Raw genomic sequence first — 8,248 nt, forward strand, 5'->3', positions numbered from 1 at the left:
TATCAATTTTGGCAACACCTCTGCATTCTTTTAGCTATTATAGACATAAACACTTCATAACCATGGTTTAAATTTGAAATTGGCCTACATGAAGCTAGGTCTGATGGGTTTTTATTATTTTAGGTATTGCTGTCACCACAGCTTTTCTCCAGGATATTAGTGCTTCCCCTCCCTTTAAACACTGTTAAAGAAAACATTTCAAATTATCACTTTCATCCCCACTAGCTTCCAAGCTTCCAGAGGAATACCATATATTCCTGGAGACTTTCCTGCAGATTGATTATATGTCACCATTTATGTCTCATCTTCTCCTGCCTTAACTGTTAATTGTTGAGCCTCCTCTACCTCTAACCTTGGCATACTTACGTTTCCCAGAAAATGTTTCCATTTCTATTTTTTCTTGAATTCCACATTCCTCTGCTTTATACAAATTTCCATAAAATGTCCAAAATATCTCTAATACATCTACAGTATCTCTAGTTATTTGTCTTGTTATAGGCTCCCTAAGTTTGACAACAATCCCCTCTACTTTATTTTTCTTAATTTGTTGTGCTAAAAGGTTTTTTTGTTCTGGAGTTATTATCAAAATACAGTTGATTAGCAGCAATCTTTCTAAACTCATGCATTATTATCCAGCTATTCCCTTATTTTTTTCTTTAGCACACTGCAGTTGTGCCTGTTCTTGTTCTGTGTGATTCTCTTTATTCTGCAATAGTTTTAACATTTGTCAGCCCTCTAAATAATTCTTATTTCTTAGCCATATCTCTTTTTCTTTTATTTCTACCCTATTTTTAAATCCTACTTTCATTTTATCCCATTCTTTATGAATAACTTCTGAAGACATTTCTATTTTCCCTAATGGATCTTGAATAATTTCTACTACACATTCTTTAAATTTCTCTCTTTTTAATATGTAGGTAGTGAAGCACCATTGTCTAGTTTTTACTTCATTACCCTGCATTTTTATCTTAGTTGTTTTTTGACGCATGAAATAGTTATTGTATTTATCAACGCTTTCTATTAAGTGCACATGTTTCTCTGAAATATAATTTGTCTAGTCAATCCCAGTTATTGTACATTGAGGGATAATTTATTGTAGTGTACCAAATATTTTAATAAATTAAATTTCTTCAGATATCTTCCCTCTTTTCATTATATCTTCCCTTCTAAGCCCCCTCAGATACAAATCAAGTTCCAGTCCCAACCTGTAAGTAATATTTCCTGAAGAAAGCTGATTATTTCTCCCAAATTTTTCTTAAGCTCAATAATAGCAGTTTTAGGTGGAAAATTAATACATAACAGCATACTCTTCCTTACTTGCCGGTAGCCCCTTACTACCACAAATCTACCATTACTTTCTTTTTCCCCTCTTCTACCCCTATTAGAAATCCTCTCACAGTTAGTGTAGGTACTCATGTTTTCCTTTGTCTCTGATATTCTACTGAATATCCATCCCAAACTCCTTTATCAAATTCACATGCTCACTTCTTTCCAAATGTGTCTCCTGTAGCATTACTATCTATATTCTGCTTTTCTTAATATAATTCAATGCTCTTACTTTTTGTCTATACATGTGAGGCCATTCATGTTCCAAAATAATATATTTAGTGTAGCCTTATAATAAGAAGGTATTATTTCCACCTATTACATATGTGACAGCTTTTTAAATGTCTGTTTCCAGCTTTTGTTACATGTACCTACTAATGTTTGGCAGGTTGATCTTTTATACAATTGTTTCTTGTCATCTCCATTTGAACTTATGTCATATTTTATAAGACTTTTTGTTTTAACGAAAACCCTTGAACAAAAAACTAAAAGCCCTCCCCCCCAAAAAAACCCCATAACCTATTAAGTTAAAACACACAGAACTATGGACAGCTTCAAATAATAAAGTGGAACTCTCTGCTAGGAACAATTGTCCCAAATCAACAGACACACATACAAACATACCTTAACCTAACATTAAGGCTATTCATTCTAAGAAGTATGTTACAACCTGTTATCCTACTGAAACTAATTGCTGTATTTTCTTGTCTTGTCTTGTTTTGCCTTCATTCCTCTCCCAGATGTGAAGACCAGCTTATATGTCTTCAGAAAACATTAACCTTTTGCCTTAAAATGTGCTCTGGCTTTGATTGCTTTCCCTTATAGTTAACTTGTCTCCATGGAAACACAAGTACCAAATGTACAACTCTGTAAACCTAAGAACTTACACTGGACATTTATTTGTCAAAGGAAAACTTTTCATTACATTCAGTGTCCTATTATTTATTTGCTTACACAAAAAAATTGCTATTAGATTAAGACAAAAGCCTTAATCCAGACATTCACTTATGCAAAAGTGAGAGAGAAAACATATCACTTCTACATATATTATAATCTCTGCATTTTTACACCCCATCCCCCACCTCAACAACTCATGATTACAGCATATTAACTGCAACTTGCTTTTGTCCAGCCTTTCTTCTCTTTTTACATTGTAATGTTACATTTTTAAAACCATAAAAGAAGAAGAAAAATATGTGTTTACTTTAGTAGCCTTATCAAATATAACTGAATATGCTTTACTATATAACATGCAGTTTCTATCATGAAATGTCCCATACAAATACTGTTAAGAACAAACATTGTTTTACTTACAGTCACTTTTTTTGTCTTTTCTTCCTCCTTCCCTTCAGTGTTCTTCCCAACATTTAGAATACAAAGTGGGGCAAAGTCAACAAAAGTCCAATCTTTCCACTTTTTCTTATAAAGCCATATTTCACAAATGTAATTGTTGCTTTGCAGTCTCATATTTATTTACTAATTTCAATGTTGCTTTTCTTCTTGTTCATTTCCATCTCCCAGTCCCAGACTCTGGTTAAGTCCATTGTACTCCCTAGTCTTCTGGTCAGCTCTTCTGCTTTTTTTCTGTTTCTCAAGCATTTTTCTTTGGAACACTGGAAAATGATTCACTGGCAAATTCTCTCTATAAGCTTTATTATCAAAAGAATGATAAGCAACATCCCCTTCTATTTGACGGGGCTCACTTTTTGTTGGACATTTATATTTCCTCCTCCACCTGTTCTGCATCAAAATTACTTTGATTCTCCGGGAAAAAATATTCTGAAGACAATTGGGCATAGCAGCATGAATCTAATACCTGCCTCTCAACATTCCCTGATTGCTGGGGCAAATTTGCTTCTCTTCTGCCTGGTGTATAGTGAATAATCATGCTCATAAATACTCTATAGTCTCCAGTTTTTACTACTTTGCCCTTTTGCCACTGTTTTGTCAGGATCAATTATTTCTGCTGGTATGATTGCATCTTTACTAATGCAAGTCTTAGTTACTTTTTCATGGCCAGATTTGGTGCACACACGTGATGTGCCCTTTCAATTAACAAATCCTGCTATGGAATACCAGTCCAGTTGCTTATTTGTGCTTTCAGAAAATTAATATAGTCTGTTCCTTCCAGTTTCTCTGCTACAGCAGAAAATGTCAGGTTTTCTCTGTGCCTTCTGTCCCCTAACTCTACCATTTTTTGAAACAGCTCTTCTTGAGAGCAGTTTCATACTCTGATGGCCTTTTTCTTCATTTCAGCTTCTGATTTTTACAGGTTTATTATTTCATCTGAATATCTGTTAAAATCTTCCATTTCTTGCAGCCTTTTGTTATTTGAGTTGATATATTCTGTCAATGTTTAATTTATTTTAATAAGCTCTGAGCACATTCAATTTATCTTTTTCTCTAGATTACTGGAAGCCATGTATTGCACCAAAGTTGAAACTTGAACTCTTTTTTGCAAAAGAGCTGCAGGATTCTTCCCAGTCAGTGATTTTTTTTTCTTCACCTTTTCTAGTTGATTTTCTTTCAGGCTTCTTTACTAGCATCCAGACAGTGTACTTACTAGCCAATAACTAAATTACCTAAAACTTGCAGAGTTTCTATCCCTTTTCTCCAAGTTTCTTTTTTCACACTGGAAGAGTTGAAATCAAGCTGCTGATCGGTGTTCAGCCATCCTGGAAGTTCCATCCCCTTTGTTCTTGTACACTAATTCTGCAGTCTTTTGGAATACTCCTCTCTCTCCATTCTACTTTTCTGTACGCTCAGAATTAATTCCTCTCCTAACTCACCCAACATCTTACTCGTATCTGTGTGACCTCCTCTGGGCCTTATGCTTTCCCTGACTTAATTTTCTTTGTACTGTTCTTATTTCTTCTAAGGTAGGTTCCCCTCTCCTTCTTTTATTAAAGGCTGGGTCTTGGGCAGTACAACATCTATGGGATTTTCTTCATTCAGAAGCTGCTAGAAGTACTCCTTTCACTGTCTTTGATGTCATGTGGACTGGTTAGCAGGGTTGCTGGCATCCCTTATGAAAAGTGTCTAATGACAATCTTCTTTATCTTTCTGTCTTTGCCTTGCAATCTGATAAAGTTTCTTTGTGCCGTCTACTAAGTCACTTTCTAGAAGCTGATAAAGCCCCTCTATTGCCTTGTTCTTTGCTGATGCAATTTCTCTCAGACTCTTTGCTAGCCAACCAGCATTCCTTCTTAGTCTGGTCTGTCTTTTCTACCTCCCACTTTTTCCTATACTCCTTTTTTGTTTTGATGACTTCCTGAACTTAATGCATTCCACCAGCAGTTTTCCTTACATACCTTATTTCCATACCTGGCTTGGCCATATATCAGTTCTGCAGTCCTCACACATGCTGTTTTGAGGCTTTGCCATTCTTCTTAAACTCCACCTATTTCCTGTTCTTCTTCTTCTTCATGACACACTAGAGCCTACAGTATTTCCTTGAACTCTTGTGATTTCTCTCTGATCAACTTCCAGGTCATAAGCCTAGTCTATGATGAGCTTAGGGCCTTCTCTCACAACTGCTTGATAGTTGTTTATGTTGTGTGTTGGCTGTTTCACTGGGGATGACCTTGCAGTTGATGATCTACCATATTACCTTTTCCTTATGAGGTGGGTCTTCTTGCGTTATGTGCGGGCCACTCTTGTATGTTATCCTGTGACTCTCTCTCTCTCTTGCTGAGCCATGTGTTCACCAGTATCAAGCCATTTGACAGAAGTCTAGAATAGCCTCTCCTTCTCTATTACTGTTTCCCCACCCATGTGGACTCAGGAAGACCTCCTATCTTGTTCAGTCTTCCCCACTGTGGGCATTCAAGTCCCTCATTATCAATACCAACTCATGTTGTCCTGCTTTATCTAGTATGTCCTGCAACTGCTGCCTGAAAGTGCTCTTTGCCTTGCTGTCACAACCCTGCTATGTGGCATAGGCTGAGACTATGAATATCGCCCTGTCCTTACACTGGAGTCTGATTGCAATGTGTCTGTCACAAATTCTGAAGACATCCCCCACTGTCATCTGAAACCTGACCCTCACCACAATTCCCACAAGGTTTCTAATCTGCCCTCCTCCTAAATAGTAGGCTCTAGATTCAATGCCACGTGGCTTTGCTGCACTGGCTTTCATATTGTCTCCTGGATACAGAAGATGCCCAGCCTCCATCTTACCATCATATCATCTACTTCCAAGCTCCATCTTGTCTGTGAACCTTTATTGAGTGTAGTGATACTTAGCTCATGTTTGGCAGGTTGATTGCTTTTATGTCCTGCTTTCACATAGCAGAGCTATCCAAGGTAACCTAAGCTCTCGACTGGACAATGGCCAGTCAGTAGCTTATTGACCCATGGCAACTGGGTTTTATGACAGGCACACACTGGCCACAGACCTTTCAACTATCCCTATTTTGGAGGAACATTCCAATTTTCAGGCTTGATTCAGGATGTTCCTGTTTTTGGATGTATGTCCATCCAGTTTTGGATGTATGTCCATATTTTCAAGCTTGATTTACCTTTTCACACAATTTTCTGAATTCCCATCATCACATCTGATTTTTGCAGCTGTCTAGTACACAGAAAACCATGATGTATGACTAACATATTGGTAGCAGCAATACTTTAAAGAAAGAGGAGGAAGCATACAGCCATAATCCCTTTAAAGGAGGTGACATGGCATTGTCCACATCTGGTGGGATGGGACAGGACAAGTGTTAGGCTCATCAAGTCATTGTCTGGTGGTAGCCTTCATAGCATGCAGAAGAGTATATTCACAGAGACAAGACATTGTGGGTCCCTGTGATGTTGCGGCTAGCCAGGGGGAGGCTGGGGTTAAACTATTCAAGTGCTCCCATTGTAAAGAAGCTGGTTACTGCACAAAGCAACTGTCATAGCTGCCTGTATGATGACCCCTCCATACATCTTTCAATCCCTTACTATATTGAAGTATTTCCTTAGTATCTGGAAATAAGAGGTCACAATCTAACTGAGGGAGGCATGAGGGCAAAAAGTACTTAGAAAGAAATTATGGCATATATAACTTGTTTCTAAAGATGCTGAGAATCATGTCCTTTGAAGAGTATAACTAGTGGAATATGTAAAAGTTGTGGTTTCAGAGATTAAAAATGCTCACAAAGCACACATTTGCACTGTGACATTTCAGAACACCCAAATGACAAAAAAATAGTCTCAATGAATTTGAAGGACAACTTTGATACATTTTGTTCAGTAGGATGGGGTTACATACCCCACCATCACTTTATTCAGGGGGGGAGATGTCCTGTGTCTCCAACATCTATTATCATAACACCTAATTGCTGCAGTTTATATAAAATAAGAATCTCCTAAACTGAGCAAATTTGGATTGGTCTTGGGATAACCGAATGATGCCATTTCCAAGGTAATGGATACAACTGTGATTCAAAGATTGCTAGTAGAGTAACCACAAAACAAAGTCTGAACTGCAGTCTAACCACAGAATAATCTGTTCTGTATTGCATCTGCGGACCATTTTTTTTTTTGTTTTGGGAAACACATTATATAGCTTAATCTAACAGAGCTGGATCAGATTCCTGTAAAAGTTAATGCAGTATTCTTTATTTGGCAGATATCATATGCTGTGTACACACATGTTTGCTGAAAATGTTTAAATTAAACACGTATATTCTGATTCTTTTTCCTTCCTACTCAGCTGCATCATAAGGGATTAACTTTAGTCTGATATAAATCTCACAACCTCATAGAGATACAGCCAGTTGTTATCTTTCCAAATGTCTTTCAAATAGGTAGAACCACTTCATGTATGCATATTTCTTTTCCATAATGCAAGAAATGTCTGTTTCCATTGAGAGTAGTCCATATACCATCTGTCTACTAATAAGGAAATTAAGCAACTATAAAATCAATAACAAAAAAATAAAAGAAAAACACAAAGCGAACATACTTTACCATGGAAAGACTTTAATAAATCTTCAAAGTAAAAACCACATTAAGTACTTTCAACTATCACTTGGACTTCATCAGAATGTAATGTGGTCACGTAAAACAGCAGAATAAATAATCATAAAAAAGCCCTCCAAAAAAGCTCATTGGATAACAAATCAAATAATTAAATCATTAGAAAACAGATGCAGTTAAAAACAAGGTGACTGAACCATTTAAAGTGACACTGTCCCAATAAAGTGAACCAAGGCAGATAAAAACCTATGAGTCATAGTAAAAATCAACCTAAAACAAAATACTTGTGAAAAAAATCAGTGTTGTAGGCATATAAAACTACATTAGAATTGATTTTGTCAAAAAAGTCTCCTGTGAAAATCACAAATATATCACAAATATAAGGGAGATCTTAGACACAACATTCTTCCACTGGATATCATGTCATTCAGACCATGAACATTCATGGAATCTAACTTCAGTTGCCATCTAAGTTCCTTTCATTCTAAAATATCTTTCCAGCAACCCCCCCCCCCCGGCCATGTCATTAATGCTGTTCAATACATAAAATTTAAAGGAATCAGTTATATTATCCTTCATACATTTAAACAGGGTATTGTTCAAACTATTCTTCCCAATTTCATACATATGTTGGTATATTCTCATCTTTAAAGGTCTTTCAGTTTTGCCTATATAAAATCCAGGGCAGGATTGACAGTGGGCAACATAAACTGCACTGGTGCTGTAAAAATAATATTTCTCTTTCAGACAATATTTTCCATAGTTTGCTATATCAAATGCAGCGCCTTCCAAAATATATCTAAATTGGTTACAGCACCCTCATCCCCTCATATACTCATGTTCAAACCTCACATTTACCCTCTCTACAAGGGATTTAAAAGAGACAACCTTTTTGTATACAAAAGAAGGGGATGGGCTCAAAATCAAATTGCTCACCCCCAATTTTAAACACATTCCAGAT

Source organism: Protopterus annectens, chromosome 7.part1, assembly GCF_019279795.1.
Source record: "Protopterus annectens isolate FY-2018-M chromosome 7.part1, PAN1.0, whole genome shotgun sequence".
NCBI classification, from domain to species: Eukaryota; Metazoa; Chordata; order Ceratodontiformes; family Protopteridae; genus Protopterus; species Protopterus annectens.